The sequence below is a fragment of the Anabrus simplex genome, chromosome 1 (genome assembly GCF_040414725.1).
Source record: "Anabrus simplex isolate iqAnaSimp1 chromosome 1, ASM4041472v1, whole genome shotgun sequence".
Classification (NCBI taxonomy): Eukaryota; Metazoa; Arthropoda; class Insecta; order Orthoptera; family Tettigoniidae; genus Anabrus; species Anabrus simplex.
The window spans coordinates 660,410,291-660,427,755 of NC_090265.1; the positions used below are offsets into that span (position 1 = coordinate 660,410,291).

General features: G+C 39.4%; 1 protein-coding gene across 1 annotated transcript in view; it reads left to right on the forward strand.

Annotated features, from left to right (window-relative positions):
* Window positions 1–10,791: 10,791 nt before the first annotated feature.
* LOC136857286 (protein qui-1) overlaps window positions 10,792–17,465 on the forward strand; it is a 2,256,165-nt gene continuing 2,249,491 nt past the window's right edge. Inside the window, exon 1 of the mRNA XM_068225125.1 lies at window positions 10,792–10,889. The gene's annotated coding sequence lies outside the window, so the exon portion shown is untranslated. The remainder of the gene's footprint in view (window positions 10,890–17,465) is intronic.

Consider the following 17,465-nt stretch of genomic DNA (forward strand, 5'->3'; position numbering starts at 1 on the left):
GATAGGGAAGGCCTAGGAATTGGAAGGAAGCGGCCGTGGCCTTAATTAAGGTACAGCCCCGGCATTTGCCTGGTGTGAAAATGGGAAACCACGGAAAACCATATTCAGGGCTGCCGACAGTAGGGCTCGAACCCACTATCTCCCGATTACAGTATCAAGCTTTACAAGTGTACATACTGTTCTACAAGATCCTACGCCCCGTTCTAAAAAAATCTATGTACGTATTATTTGTAGGTAAGTACTAACAATAATAATTTTCACTTCTTTTTATGTGTTTTTTGTTTACATTGTTATTAGTAAACCAATTATTTCGCGCCATGAGAGGTTATCTTCATGGAACATAGTGAATGATAGAATAAAAGTCGTTAGAGAGTAGTAAGTAGTTCATGTATTTTTCTAATATACGTTCATTTCCTAACAGTGTTCAACTATTGTTTTAGGTGACTTGGCTTCTACATCCGGAAAAAAAGCGCTCGTATAAAGAAGCATTTCTGCAATAGGATTTCACGAATCTTGTCGACAGGAATATAGAAAAGACTCAGTGTGTTATCTATCTATATATATAAAATTGCTTGTCCTGACTGACTGACTGACTGACTGACTGACTGATTCATCATCGCCGAGCCAAAACTACTGGACATAAAGAAATGAAATTTTGGGGATATATTCATATTATGATGTAGGTGCTCGCTAAGAGAGGATTTTTGGATATTCCTTCGGTAAGGGGGTGAAAATGGGGGTGAAATTTTAAAATGAGAGTATCTATATCTCAAAACTTTAAAAGTTTACAGATGTAAAAATTGGTATCTAGAATCTTCTTTAAAAATTAGGAAACACGTATTTTTTTGTTTTCAGAAAATCCAAACATGAGGGATGAAAAAGGGTGAAAATGGGGGAAAATGGGTTGAATGCCTTTAATCAGGATACCGGTACTTATATCTCAGAAACTGAAGATATTACAGACCTGAAAATTGGTACTTTTGATCTCTTTTAAAAATAAAGAAGCACGTATTTTTTTTGTTTTTGTAAAATCCAATTAATGGGAGGATGAAAAGGGGGTGAATTTTTAAAATGAGTGAATCTATATCTACAAACTTTTAAAGTTTTCAGATGTAAAAATTGGTATTTAGAATCTTCATTAAAAATAAAGAAACACGTATTTCTTTGTTTTCGGAAAATCGCAATAGGAGGAGTGAAAAGGGGTGAAAAATGGGTTGAATGCCTTTAATGAGGCTACTTATATCTCAGAAACTGAAGATATTATAGACCTGAAAATTGGTGTTTGGGATCTCCTTTAAAAATAAAGAAACACGTATTTTTCTTTTTGTGGAAAATACAATTAATGGGGGGGGGGGGGGGTGAAAAGGGGGTGATTTTTTAAAATGAGTGTATCTATATCTCAAAACTTTTAAAGTTTATAGATGTAAAAATTGGTATTTAGAATCTCCTTTAAAAATAAAGAAACACGTATTCTTTTGTTTTCGGAAAATCCCAATAGGAAGGGTGTAAAAGGGTGAATAATGGGTTGAATGCCTTTCATGAGGCTACTTATATTTCAGAACCTGAAGATATTACAGACCTGAAAATTGGTATTTTGGATCTACTTTAAAAGTAAAGAAACACGTATTTTTTCGTTTTTGGAAAATCCAAATATTGATGGATGAAAAGGGGGGTGAATTTTTTAAAATGAGTGTGTCTACATCATAAAAATTTAAAATTTACAGATATAAAAATTGGTAGTTAGAATCTCCTCTAAAAATAAAAGAACACGGTTTTTTTTGTTTTCTGTAAATCCTAATAGGAGGGGTGTAAAAGTGTGAAGAATGGGTTGAATGCCTTCATTGAGGATACACATATCTCAGAAACTAAAGATATTGCAGAACTGATAATTTGCATATGGGATCTCCTTTAAAAATTAAGAAACACGTATTTTTTAGTTTTTGGAAAAGCCAGTTAATGGCGGTTAAACAGGAGTGACAAATTGGGGTGAATTTTTTGAAAGACTATATCTACAGAATATCTTGGAAACGTAAAATGTTACAGACGTAAAGAGTGGGTGTAAATCTCCTGTAAATGTAAAGAAATATAGGTGATTTGTTTTTGAAAACTCCGCTTAAGGGGAACTTAAAAGGGGTGAAATTTTAAAATGAGAATATTTACAGAATATCTAAAAAAACTTATCATGTTACAGAAGTGAAAAATGGTATTTTTATCTCTATTAAACATAAAGAAACGTGTACTTTTAGTTTTCGAAAATACCACTTGGGTGGAAGGGGGGGGGGCGGGTAAAAGTGACTGAAAATGGTGATGAATTCTTTTAATTAGGCTACTGATATCTCAAAAATGAAGATGTTACAGACGTGAAATTTGATATTTGCAATCTGCTTTAAAAGTAAAGAAACATGTATTCTCGGAAAATTCATGAAGGGGGGGGGGGGTGAAAGAATTGAAAAATTAATTGACTGAATTGTATGAGAATACATACATCTAATAAAAACTAAAGTTGTTACAGACCTGAAAATTCTTATTTGGACCTCCTTTAAAAACAAAGAAGAACGCGTTTTGGTGGGGAAACCATCTTGGAGGGCGGGAGTGTAAAGGAGTAGAATTCCTTTCATGAGGACACATAAATCGAAAACTGAAGAAGTTAGAGTCGTGATAATTGGTATTTAGAAGATCCTTTATTATTAAAGAAACAAGTATTATTTGCGGGAAAATTCATTAAGGGGGGGGGGGATTATTGTGAAATGAAGTGAAAAAAAGTGAATTATTTTTATGGGGATACTTATATCTCAAAACTGAAGGTAATAGACGTGAACATTGGTGTTTGGAATCTCCCTTAAACATAAGGAAACATGCCTTCTTTTAATTTTATGGGGGGGTTGCGGGGGTGGCGGTAAATAAACTTAACTTCGGTGGGGTGTAGAAGGAGGTGAGACCAATTGATTTTACTGTTATTAATGTACTTATAAGGATCCTCCGTTGCTCAGGCGGCAGCGCGCTGGCCTCTCCCAGCTGGGTTCCGTGGTTCAAATCCCGGTCACTCCATGTGGCATTCATGCTGGACAAAACGGAGGCGGGACAGGTTTTTCTCCGGATACTCCGGTTTTCCCTGTCATCAGCCATTCCAGCAACACATAATAATAATAATAATAATAATAATAATAAAATTTAGGACCGTCGACAAATGTGCGGACCGCGCTGGAAACGGCTCCTGGACGGATAATGACTAAGAATGCAGTCCGGCCGCGGGTTCAGTGCCGCCAAGGCACCCAATATGACACCACGCCGGATCTCCTGAAGGATTTTATCCATATTAAAAATATTATAGGAAAAGATGGCAAAGATTTATGGACCCAACTCACCGGCAGGAGTACCTGAGCCTAGCCCGGGAAGTACGAAATCGATTGCTGGAAAGCAAGATTTAAAAGTGGGAGGAAACGTGCCGTAAAATCATAGAAAACCAGTCAGATCGGGAATTTTGGTGGATTCTCGCAGCAAACGAGTCAGATCGCGAATTTCGGCGGATTATATATCTAATACAATAAGCATTCAATTATACATTTCAGTATAATACCGTAGCGAAGCACGGGTATCTTGCTAGTATGTAATAAAGTTCTTAGTGCAGAGAGCATGAAACCGAACAAACTAAAAAAAAAAAAAAAAAAAAAAATTGAGAAAGTTCACAAGGAGTTTTTAAGAGAAAAGAGTGTGCTTTGAAGTCTTTGCGATTGTATTTCACAGGAAATGTACAAAAGGCAACTGAATCGTGTCTTCTAGCTTCGTATCAAATTGCTTATTGCATTGCTATGAACAAAAAAATCGCACACTATAGGAGAGGAACTCATCAAACCTTGTTTGTATGATGCAGAGTCGCTCGTTATTGGTGAGCAACACGTGGCGAAGATCAATCAAATATCACTCTCCAATCCAACATTTCAATGTCGTATTTTAGAGTTGAGTAACGACATTTTGACAACTGTTATTTCCGAAAAAGAAAAGTGTATTTGTACTGCAATTGGAAGAGTCAACCGATGTAGCTTCTTGTTCGCAATTATTGGTATTTACTCGGTACATTAATGATGACCGTGTGAAAGAGGAATACTTGTTCTGCAAGTCTTTGCCCACCACTGCTCAAGGCGAAGCCGTATTCAAAACGTTGATACATTTTATTCAGGAAAAAGTACTGCTTATTCGTGATACAGCGTTACGCTTTAGCTGTTAAGACGCTTCCTTCAGATTTACTCAGCGTGTTGAGTGACGTAGTAACAATTGGGAATCATATTCGTGGCAGCGTTACGGATTCCAGATTATTCCAAGTTTTGTGCGATGAAGTTGGTGCCAAATTTAATGGTCTTTTGTACTACACAAAAGTACGATGATTTTCGAGAGGTAAGTTTTAAACAGGGTTTGTGAGCTACGTGAAGATAAAGGATTGTTTCTCGAAAATCAGACAACACAAAAGAAATAGAGTTGTACTAAAAATAAGAGATAAAACATTTGTCGAAATGCCGGCGTATCTTGCTGATGTAATCAGTGAAATTAACAGTCTGAATATCTCATTACAAGAAAATACGACGAATATCTTGACAGCACAGATAAAGTTGCAAGTTTTCTGGAAATTTACCAACGTAGAGTTCAAGTTGGCGATATGCCTATGTTCACACAACTGTGTGAGCAATTGGTAAATGACGAATCTGAAAAGTATCAAGTTTGGAAATTCCGTGATTCACCAATATCTGCAGTAATAGACTCAATGAAGCAATATTTCCCAGACATGGACAATCGTCAGTCAAATTCCTGGGTATTAAGACCATTTTCTACAGATGATGACATTTTTAACGACGGAGATGTGCCACCCAAAGTAGAATTTCTCGGACTACGCAAGGGTAGCACTTTTAAAGTGGAATTTCAAAATTATGACCTCGGTATATTTTGGCGAAAGGTAGGTGGTGAATATCTGTTATAGCTGACAGAGCTCTAAGAATGATAATACATTTTGCTACCACTTATAGATGGGAGAGTGTTTCTCAACTTTACTGAGAGTAAAAACAAAGGCCAGAAACCGTCTCAATGTGGAACCTTGGTGGAACATGGCTTAAGATGCGCGTTAAATAAAACTAACCCTAATATAAAAAAATCTTGCGAATGCAAAACAATTCCAACCTTCATATTAACTGTCATTAATGAATTAATTAAGGAAGTACATTCAAAATTGTAGTTACGTTTATTTTTGTGCAATTATATGATTAATAAAGACCATTTGTATACATGTGTTGTTTTCTTCGATCACATTTTAAAACGGTGGGGGGTGGGGGGAATCATTTTCCCTGATAGGTCATAGGGGTAACAAGACTGAAAAGGTTAGGAACCACTGCACTAGCTGATTTAAAAATACAATTTGGGGTGGTTTCACTTTTGGCATTTTCTTGCACAGAACTATAATAGGTATACACTGCGGAGGATAATTCTGTACTGAAGCGGAAAGTTAACTGTTGTTTCCAATCCCATATCTTTTCCGTTTGCTCTTGGTCTTGAAGTAGGGACTGCCTAGGTGTGCTCGGTTCGCCCGGAAGGACGTGGGTTCGAATCTCCTTCAGGAAGTCGTAAAATTTAAGAAACGAGATTTCCACTTCCGGAGGTGCATATGGCCCTGAGGTTCACTCAGCCTACACTAAAAATGAATACCAGGTTAATTCCTGGGGGCAGAAGCGGCCGGGCGTAGAGCTAACCACTCTACCCCATCACGTGCCGAGGTTAACAATGGTGGAAGCCTTTACCTTCCACTCCTCCAAGGGCCTTCATGGCCTATAAGGAGGTGACTTTGCTTTGCTTGATCTTGAAGTACGCGGGGGTGGATGACTGGCTGTAGGGAGCGGGTTCGAAGGGTGGTGCTTGAGACGCGTTAGGAAGTACTTTATCCTAATTATCAGAGTTATGTATTGTGTTTATGCATATATCTCGGATACATTAAGACTTGGCCATGAAAGATGTTTAACAATATGTAAGGAAAATGTATAGTTTTTTAAATTGTCACTCATGGATTTTTCTTAGTCTGACAATAGAGATTACATGCTTAATTAGAAAATATCTAAAATAACCTAAACATTCTTAAAAAATACTACATTGACCTAAAACCTTCTTGAAAGATGAAATAATGACCGATCATCTCAAATCGCCAAAACGTGTAAAAGAATGTAAAATAAAAACGCGTTATTATCCTTCGTTATATCGCAGAATGAGTTTCTATACTACTGAGTAACAGGGGCTTCATGACCGAGGCGGTAAAGGCGTGCTCGGTTCGCCCGGAAGGACGAGGGTTCGAATCCCCGTCAGGAAGTCGTAAAATTTAAGAAATGAGATTTCCACTTCCGGAGGTGCACATGGCCCTGAGGTTCACTCAGCCTACACCAAAAATGAGTATCAGGTTAATTCCTGGGGGCAAAGGCGGCCGGGCCTAGAGCTAACCACTCTACCCCCATCAAGTGCCGAGGTTACGGATAGCGGAAGCCTTTACCTTTCACCCCCTCCAAGGGCCTTCATGGCCTGTCACGGAGATGACTTCGCTTTTTACAACATCTGCCCCCTGTTTATAATTAACAATGGTTTTGTAATGACTACTACAATGCTCACTGCAGCTTGAAATGAAGAAATTTTTTTTAAATGCTTTTTTTTCGGGTCGTCGATCCATGTGGATATTTTGCCCCTATTGTATGCACCTGCGTGTAATTGGAATGGCGGTAGTGAGGAAAGGAGGCCAGGGATATTAATCATTACAATTAGAAACCCTTGACTCGGCCGGGAATCGAACCCGGGGCCGCCGGGTGACAGGCGGACGCGTTGCCCCCTACACTGCGGGGTCGGACGAAATGAAGTACTACTTTGCGTATATGTGAGAATGATCCCTGAGGAAATCTCATCTCACAATAATTGTTATCAACTCCGGATACGAACCTTGGATTTTCGAAGGTGACGTTTTCTAGTTATATTGTGAGATGTACTTGCCTGCATGGCCGAAAATTCTACAAAGATCTCCCCAGTCTTATTCTTTTGCTGGGACAGTTAGGAAATGTTATCCGTGAATTACTACATTGTTATACTCTTACCCATTAGCTCAGATCGATATCTGATAAGATGTGTTCACAGTGCACTCAATCAATCAATCAATCAATCAATCAATCAATCAATCAATCAATCAATCAATCAATCAATCAATCAATCATGGGCTAGAACAGTTTTGTTACTTTTATTGATCTACCTCATTCTCATCTAAATCTAGAATTAATGTTAGTAATACTATTCTTTATGCAGCTCCAGTATTCTCTGTGATGGTTGGTGTAGTGTTGTCGTTCATAACAGAATTTCTTGTTTGAGTTGATAACGAAGAGAAACGATATTAGAAATGATCTTTTACAATCTGCTTTACAGTACGTCGCAACGACACAGATAGTCTTATGGTTACGATGGGATAGGAAAGGGCTAGGAGTGGGAAGGAAGCTGCTATGTTCTTTATTAAGGTACCACCCAGCATTTGCCTAGTGTGAAAATGGAAAAACCACGGAAAACCATATTCAGGGCTGCCGACAGCCGGGTTCGAACCCACTATCTCCCGAGTACAAGCTGATAGCTACGTGACCCAAACCATGCAGCCACTTGCTCGGTGATATTAGAAATTGTAATGACAATGTTCAAATTGTAACACCATCAGGCTGAGACATGTAAGTTTTAGGTGCCTTCTGTTAAAATCCTGGCACCATTTGCGACATTCCTGAACGTTACCTTCCGAGGATTTCATGTTCATTTTCTCCTGTCGCATGCTGAAAATACATACTTTACTTTTTCTAGTGTATCATATGCGATACAGTTCGCACATGATACACCACAGTTGTGGGAAAAGCTGTAGAGAAAGAAGAAGACTTCTAGTGTATGTTTTCATGTTCCTCCTACGAAACAACAACACCAACTACTACTACTACTACTACTACTACTACTACTACTACTTGGAGTAGCGGAGATGTAAATAACAAGAATCATCGCTGATGCAAGAGGTACCGGGCGAGTTGGCCATGCGTTTAGGGGCGCGCAGGTCTGAGCTCGCATCCGGGAGGTAGTGGATTCGAATCCCACTGTCGGCAGCCCTGAATATGGTTTTCCGTGGTTTCCCATTTTCACAGCAGACAAATGCTGGGGTTGTACCTTAATTAAGGCCACGGCCGCTTCCTTCCCATTCCTAGGCCTTTCCTGTCCCATCGTCGCCATAAGACCTATCTGTGTCGGTGCGACGTAAAAGCAAATAGCAATATATACAAAAGGTGGGAACAATAGCAGGGGTTACTCGGAATGAGGAGATAAAGGCTAAGTTGGGAATAAAATCGATAGAAAAAGCTGTACGTATGAATCGGCTTCGATAGTGGGGTCATGTGTAGCGCATGGGGGAGGACCGGTTACCTAGGAGAATAACGGACTGGGTCAGGGAGGGAAAGAGGAGAAGAGGGAGGTCAAGGCGACGATGATTGCACTCAGTTTTTAATGATTTAACGATACATTCTGTGGAACTAAACGAGACTAAAGAGTTGCAAGTAGAGGACTGTGGGGGCGCTTATTTAATTCACAAAAAATGAAATGACGTATGGCTTTTAGTGCCAGGAGTGTCCGAGGACAATTTCGGCTCGCCAGATGCAGGTCTTTTGATTTGACACCCGTAGGTGACCTGCGCGTCGTGATGAGGATGAAATGATGATGAAGACGACACATACACCCAGTCTCCGTGCCAGGGAAATTAACCAATTAAGGTTAAAATTCCCGACCCTGCCGGGAATCGAACCCGGGACCCCTGTGGCCAAAGGCCAGCACGCTAACCATTTAGCCATGGAGCCGGACTTTTAATTCACAGAGACTTGTAGACTGAAAGCTGAAAGGCATAACAGTCTAAATGCAGTATGTACGTAATGATAATAATAATAATAATAATAATAATAATAATAATAATAATAATAATAATAATAATAATAATAATAATAATAATAATAATAATAATACTTTTTCTTGTGTCGGTGCGACGTAAAGCAAAATAGCCAAAAAAAGAGAAAGATACTTTTTCTACTGCTTTTCCCACATCTAAGAGGTCGCGAGTGCGAACTGTGTAGCACATATGAATTTGCCCCTGTTTTACGGCCAGATGCCCTTCCTGATATCAGTCCTATATGGAGGGATATAATCACTATTGCGTGTTTCTGAGGTGGTTGGTGGTATAGTGTGTTGTTTGAATATTAATAGGAAAGTGTTGGGACAAACACGAACACCCAATCCCCGAGCCAGAAGAATTAATCAGATGCGATTAAATTCCCGACCCGTCCGGGAATCAAAGCCAGGAGCCTCTGAACGGAATGCCTCAACGCTGACCATTCAACAAAGGAGTCGGATGATAATGATAATAATAATAATAATAATAATAATAATAATAATAATAATAATAATAATAATAATCTGTACACTGTTGTGCCAAAGTGATAAAAAATCTACGATGTTGATCTCGTGAATGTTTGGATTAAGATTACTCAGACTGTTGCTAAGTAGGCCTAAGTAGTAGAGAGATTCACTCCATCAGTTAATTTCCTTTAGGGGTATAAAGCTCAGTCAAGACGTAGTGCTGACCTAGTATGATAAAGAATTACTTTACTGGATGAAATTCCAACAGTATGGCGCTTGTGGACAAATATCAGTTGAAAAGAAATTATTATTATTATTATTATTATTATTATTATTATTATTATTATTATTATTATTATTATTATTATTATTATTATTATTATTATTATTATTATTATTATTATTATTATTTGCTTAATTTCGCACTAACACATGGAAGGTTTCGGCGACGCTGGGATGAAAAAGGACTAGGACTGGGTAAGACAGCGGCCGTGGTCTCAACATTAGCCTGCTAAAAATAGGAAACCATGAATAAAAATCTTCAGGGCTATCGACAGTGGGATTCAAACCCACTATCTCCCGAATACAAGCTCTGGCTAGAAGTTCCGAGCCGCTTAGCCTGCCCGTTAGATTTCTTCATGTTCTTATTAGTATTACAAGGTTAACTGTTATGCCATAAGACTTCGAGATTCAAAGGAACTTTTTTGAATCGTTGAGCGATTATTCTTTGTGCCTTGTCGTATAAATACCACGATAGCATAAAACTATCCGGTGTAATGAATTCATTCACTTCATGTGCCTAGCAATCTTTCATGCCTGATGAAACAACAACAACAACAATTACCGCTACTCACTTACTTTCCGGAACACCGGGCGAGTTGGCTGTGCGGTTAGGGGCGCGCAGCTGTGAGCTTCCAGACGGGAGATAGTGGGTTCGAATCCCACTGTCAGCAACCCTGAATGTGGTTTTCCGTGGTTTCCCATTTTCACACCAGGCAAATGCTGGGGCTGTACCTTAATTAAGGCCCCTGCCGCTTCCTTCCAACTCCTAGCCCTGTCCTATCCGATCGTCGCCATAAGACCTATCTGTGTCGGTGCGACGTAAAGCCACTAGCAAAAAAAAAAAAAACCTTTCCGGAACAAATACTTGCTTATATTAGAGTTGATCTTATACGGTTACTCTTGAGGTGGATGGTTACAGTATATTCCATCCCTTACAAATTCCACATTAGCAGCCCCAGCGATCAACTCCCCGATTTTACCCTTGCCGTGAGCGTGCAGGTGGCTGCGTGTAGAGGGGTCTAGTACCTGTTGCTCTCACTGCGTGGCGGTACTGTCGGCTTACTAGCCTCAGTTGTGCCAGCATCCGCGGACGGTTTGGACGTGCGTCACCCGCCGCCGTCTCCGTTACGTCTGACTCGCAGCACGAGTGACAGCTAAGCTGTTGGCTGAACGCACGTGTAAGTCTAACACTTCTCACTTCTGTAGTTGTCTCTTGCCTGCAAGGCTAATTCGCTTAAGCATTTGTTAAAAACTCTATTGTGATGGAGTGAACGTATCTGTCCTACTAATTAATTTCCACGCCAACTATGGAATTAGGACATTGGCATTTATCGCCTACGATGTATTGGCTAACAGAGGACGTGATGAATATGCTCGCACCTAATTTTTCAACCCACGGAATTTATTCGATACCAGTTTGTTGACTGCCGATATTTCATTTAGAATTTTTAAACTCATCACCATCAGAATTCATTCGTACACATCTGTAAGAACTGTGTAGAATGGCACCTGTTGCTACACATTTGCACTTCAATTACGAAATAAAGTACTGGTATATCCCGTCTGCGTCTTTGTACTGTGTTCTGTATTGCTGCTTCATTTGAGATTTAATGGGAATTCTTTGTTGTAGTGGTCGATTGTTCTAGTTGTATATTTGTGCTTAGAGATAGCATGATCACCAACTCAGCGAAATTTAAGGTGTAAATATACTCTTAGTTAATATTTACCAGTACTGTATCTGCAGTAATTCACAATTATTTGACACTGAAAAATGCTCTTTGCAGTGTGTACTTGTACATATTTCAACACTTGCTGATAGTGTTTGTAAGAAGTCTTAGGAAGGAATTCCACATTCAGGATGGCCACTGTAAGCACCAGGATTCAAACTGGTGAACGTTCTGTTTCTCAGTTCATGGCTCATTTAGACTGGATTATACTACGCGCTTTGCCCTCCCCCCACCACAAAAAAAGTTTTCCAAGAACAACTCTGGTGTAATTCCAATTCCGAACGAAATAGACGGTGCAAATCGTTGTTCTTAAATATATTTTCAGTGATAAATCATTATGGGTTATACTCGTATGCCAACATTTTTATGCCTCAGAATTATTCACTAAATTGTGCTCGGCAATTTTTTTTTTTTTTTTGCTATTTGCTTTACGTCGCACCGACACAGATATGTCTTATGGCGACGATGGGATTGGAAAGGCCTAGGAATGGGAAGGAAGCGGCCGTGGCCTTAATTAAGATACAGTCCCAGCATTTGCCTGGTGTGAAAATGGGAAACCACAGAAAACCATCTTCAGGACTGCCGGCAGTGGGGTTCGAACCCACTATCTTGGCAAAATTATTGGAGCATTTTTACATGCTCATTAATTTATAAAAGCTAAAATAGGTATGTGATAACCTTTTCCTGTTAAAATATTGCTCTACCCCTGTGGTTCTTAACGATTTTGCCAGAAGAGTTACCTGATTACGAAGACATCACTACGAAGTGTCCCAAGCGATTATCAAAGCGATTATGGTGAGGTATGTTTTATTTCAGTACCATTGATCTTGCGTTATATTTTAGTCCTTCTAATTGATAAACTGTGCCTGTTATTGTCGAGTTTAACTGAAATATACAAAATGACATTGACTATGTATGTTGAATTGCAAAAATGACCTTTTTCGACATTGCCTGCTTGAAGACCAGTTAAATGAGATTTTTAGTATTTCCGACGTAACTGATGATCGAGCAGCTGTATGTATAACGTAGTTGGTTAGGCGTTCACCTTCTGTGTTTAGCTTGTGGAGTCGAACTCTGGCGCAGCTGGTTGTCATCTAAGAATGTTAAAATGCGAGAAAAATACAGTGAGTTAGTAGATTTTCCGGCACGTTAAAGAAAATATTTTGAGGATACAACGTTTGTTCTCCAGCGTCCCTATAAAATAATACAAGAGTATTACCTACTAGTTAATCATTGACGATGCGTTGTCGAGGGTCTATTGTAAGTCTCGAAGGGCAATATTGCTGTAAGCGCGTCAACACACGCACTTTGAGATGAATAGAAAACATAATTTCATTTGGAGGCTTGGCTAAATTCCCCAGCTAATTTTAGAGGTACTCATCACATAGGCTACTCAAATGGTTACACCCACTCCGAAAGTAAACACAATAGTAGACTACAATTTATCTGATGGATTTCGCGCACGCCGCACACATTTGATTGATGACTAACAAGTCCTACTCTTACTTGAAGCTACTACAGTAACAGTTGAATTGCGAACACTTCCCCCACCTCACCAACCATCAGTTCCGGAAGATCACAAAATATTCTGCCAAGTTGACTGATGGAGACAAAAAACTAAAAAAAGAAGAAGATAAAATGGTAACCTTGGATGTAATATTAAATATTATTGCTGTAAACTAGAAAAATTATCTAATTATATGAACGTGCCTTTTAGTGTAACTTCGAATAGTTAAGTGTATAAACTAGATTCGAGAATATCTTTTTTTCTTGCTAGTTGCTTTACGTGGCACCGACACAGATAGGTCTTATGGCGACGATGGCACAGGAAAGGGCTAGGAGTGGGAAGGAAGCCGCCGTGGCCTTAATTAAGGTACAGCCCCAGCATTTGCCTGGTGTGAAAATGGGAAACCACGGAAAACCATTTTCAAGGCTGCCGATAGTGGGGTTCTAACCTACTATCTCCCGAATACTGGATACTGGCCGCACTTACGCGATTGCAGCTATCGAGCTCGGTGGGAATATCTCTTATTATCAAAAATATTTCTACATTCTATTCCTCTTGTCATGATTATTGAAATGAACCAGACGCTTTTGCATTTTTTTTTTTTTTTTTTTTACGATTTGCTTTACGTCACAGCGACACAGATAGGTCTTATGGTGACGATGGGATAGGAAAGATATAGGAGTGGGAAGGAAGCGACCGTGGTCTTAATTAAGGTACAGCCCCAGCATTTGCCTGATGTGAAAATGGAAAACCATCTTCAAGGCTGCCGACAGTGGGGTTCGAACCCACTATCTCCTGAATGCAAGCTCGCAGCTGTGTGGCCTTAACCATACGGCCAACTCACTCGGTCTCTTCTGCATCTCGCAGTCACATTCTTTTTACAACATCCCTTCTTAACACTTTGCCATTGGACTATTTAGATGATGCTTTGTGAAGGTACATATACATTTTTCCCGTCAAATTTTAGTAAATTTGCTTCGTTTATTCACAAAAGTTTGCAGACTGAACGTTGATCAACAGTCTACAGTATAATGATGTACTTACTCATAATTATTGAAAATGAAGCATTATCTCAGGAAGTTCAAATATCTTTATCAAATCAAATTTGTAGTTTTGCATGCGTGTTGATATTTGATGTGGAAGTCGAACGATAGGAACGTGAGTTATAATTTAATTTCAAAAATTACACATGTATTGGTCGGTATTCTAATCGCGGTGCCGTGGTGAGAAGCTAGTGGCGATGTCGCTCGTCTATTTTGCTGACAATATTGCTACCTGGTTATAGGTTTTACTTCTGTTGCAATTCTACATTTTTCACTTATCGTATGTTGAAATAACTCGTAAATTTCTCTCTCCTTGTTCTTTCATGTCAGGGTCAAGACTAACTTTTGACTAGTAAATGCGCATGCCAGAGTGAGCGAATTGGAATTCGCACGTTATGGATTAATACGTATAACATACAATGTCCTTAAAAATATCGTATCATGCCTTGATAGCTATGTTAGCAAGATATCACATTTTAATTACACTACTTTTTACTACGAATCTCCTAGGTACATACATTTTAACAGTCAATCATTGGAATAGCAAAGCGGTTTAATAAAATTTTATCATTGCTTCTCATCAGCACTAGAGATACTTTTTAAATAATAATAATAATAATAATAATAATAATAATAATAATAATAATAATAATAATAATAATAATGATAATAATAATAATAATAATAATAATAATGTTTTATGGAACTAGAGGAATTAAGTAGAAGTGGCTAAATACCTGACCTGGCTGGAAATAGAACCCGCTGCCTCATGGATCGAAGAACACTACGGTGGTGTAGCTACTGGATTATTATTATTATTATTATTATTATTATTATTATTATTATTATTATTATTATTATTATTATACACTTAATACCAAGTCTGATATCGAACTCTTAAGCTAGCCGTGAGCTACGTTTATGAATAGTGTATGTGTATTTGCGGTTCAAATGACAGTGCAAATGTCTTGTACTTCGTTCGAGATACCAGACCGGCATTTAACTGTGGTTAACGAGGAGGGGTCCGACTCGTTGGCTGAATGGTCAGCGTATTGGCCTTCGGTTCAGAGGGTCCCGGGTTCGATTCCCGGCCGGGTCGGGGATTTTAACCTTCATTGGTTAATTCCAATGGCCCGGGGGCTGGGTGTTTGTGCTGTCCCCAACATCCCTGCAACTCACACATAACACACTCCTCCACCACAATAACACGCAGTTACCTACACATGGCAGATGCCGTCCACCCTCATCGGAGAGTCTGCCTTACAAGGGCTGCACTCGGCTAGAAATAGCCACACGAAATTATTATTATTAACGAGGAGGGGAAGTCCGAAGGAATACACGCTAACATTAGCCATCCAGAGTTGATTAGACACAGAATGACACTTTGTTATTCATACATCGCCTAATTCAGTATAGAACTTCCCATTTGTCATTAAGTAACACTACATCGTATAGATGTATAAATGACGAGACGCAAGTATTTAATTATACATTCTAAGCAAAAACATTAAAAGTTCTTCAGCTTATGCACATTCTTTTCTGGGGTCGTTGGAGCTCGTTTTCGTTTTGGCCTGGGGTTTGAGACCGGATGCCCTTCCTGACGTCTCGTGATTTTAGAGATGAAAATCTCAACCCAGGATCGACCGGTATTCAAACTTCAGCCCTCCAGGTGGGTAGCCAGCAGCTAAGCCACTGAGCTAATCACGCTCCGTTTTATTTCACGCTAACCACAGTTCATGGATACTAGTGTATGAATAGCAAAGTCGCTTGCAAGTCGCGGTGAAAATGCTTTCTATTATTTTATTAAGAGAATGTTTTTGCTCTCTCTGCGCGAAGTTAATAATCGGCTACAGAATCACAATTCAAGGAGAGAAAATACACACTTGCCGATGATATTGTTATTTTATCTGAGTCTACAGAAGAGGTGAAGAAACTGCTGAATGGTATGGACAGAGTCTTGGGGAAGGAGTACAAATCCAAAACAAAAGTAATGGAGTGCAGTCGAACGAAGTGAGATGATGCAGGAAATATTTCAAAGGAAATGAAGTGTTAAAGGAAGTGGATGAATATTGTTACTTGGGTAGTAAAATAACTAACGGGCAAGGGAAGTGTTTCTTGAGAAAATAAATTTTCTCACTTCGAATATTGATACTGTATATGATTTAGAAAGACGTTTTTGAAGACTTTCTTTTTTTGCTACGGGCTTTACGTCGCACCGACTCAGATAGGTCTTATAGCGTCGATGGGATAGGAAAGGCCTAGGAATGGGAAGGAAGCGGCCGTGGCCTTAATTAAGGTACAGCCCCAGCATTTGCCTGGTGTGAAAATGGTAAACCACGGAAAACCATCTTCAGGGCTGCCGACAGTGGGATTCGAATCCACGATCTCCCGGATGTTTGAAGACTTTCATCTGAAATGTGGCATTGTATGAAAGTGGAAGTGAATCATGGACGATAACTAGCTTTTGAAATGTGATGTTACAGAAGAAGAATGCTGAAGGTGAGATGAGTAGATCGATTTACGAATGAAGTGATACTGATTCGATTTGGTGATAGGACATCGATTTGGCTAAATTTGACTAGAAGGAGAGATAGTCCATCGTCGCCATAAGACCCATCTGTGTCGGTGCGACGTAAGGCAGATTGAAAAAGAATAGAATGACGGTGCACATCTTAAGGCACTCAGGATTTGTTCAGTTGGTTTTTTGAGGGAAGTGTATGCGGTACAAATGGTAAGGGTGGACCAAGGTATGAATACGAAAAGCAGATTTGAGCGGATCTAGGTTGTAATAGTTGAGTAGAATTGAAAAGATGAGCACAGATAGGGTGACATGGAGCGCTGCATCGAACCGATCTATGGACTGATGACTCCAACGACAATCTTCTTCTTCTTCTTCTTCTTCTTCTTCTTCTTCTTCTTCTTCTTCTTCTTCTTCTTCTTCTTAACAAACCCCCTGCATTTCACGTTTTCTTTACATGCCTCTTAAAGGGCAAGGTACTTATTGCCCAAAATAACACTCACGGCTCACAACTATCAGGTTCGCCAAAATGAGGGTCTTCTTGATTCCAGGAAATTGACCTAGTTTTATTTCATCGTTGAACTTGGAGCGGACCTTGTAACTCAGTGATCTACAAAGAGGCAAGACCAAAGTGTAATGCAGGGGTTGTGAAGGAAAGTTCATAATCATGTTATGAATTTCGTCTCCTTTGTGAACAATTATTGCTGTTACCGGGTTCTCAGTGCAGTGAAACCAGGCAGGAAGTTCTGTAATTCCTATTCAAAACTATACTTTGATAAGTTAGGAGAGAAGTGAATCACGCTTCACGAGTGTTGCTAGTGGCTTTACGTGGCAGTGACACAGATAGGTCTAGTGGCGACGATGGGATAGGAAAGGCCTAGGAATTGGAAGGAAGCGGACGTGGCCTTAAATAAGGTACAGCCCCAGCATTTGCCTGGTGTGAACATGGGAGACCACGG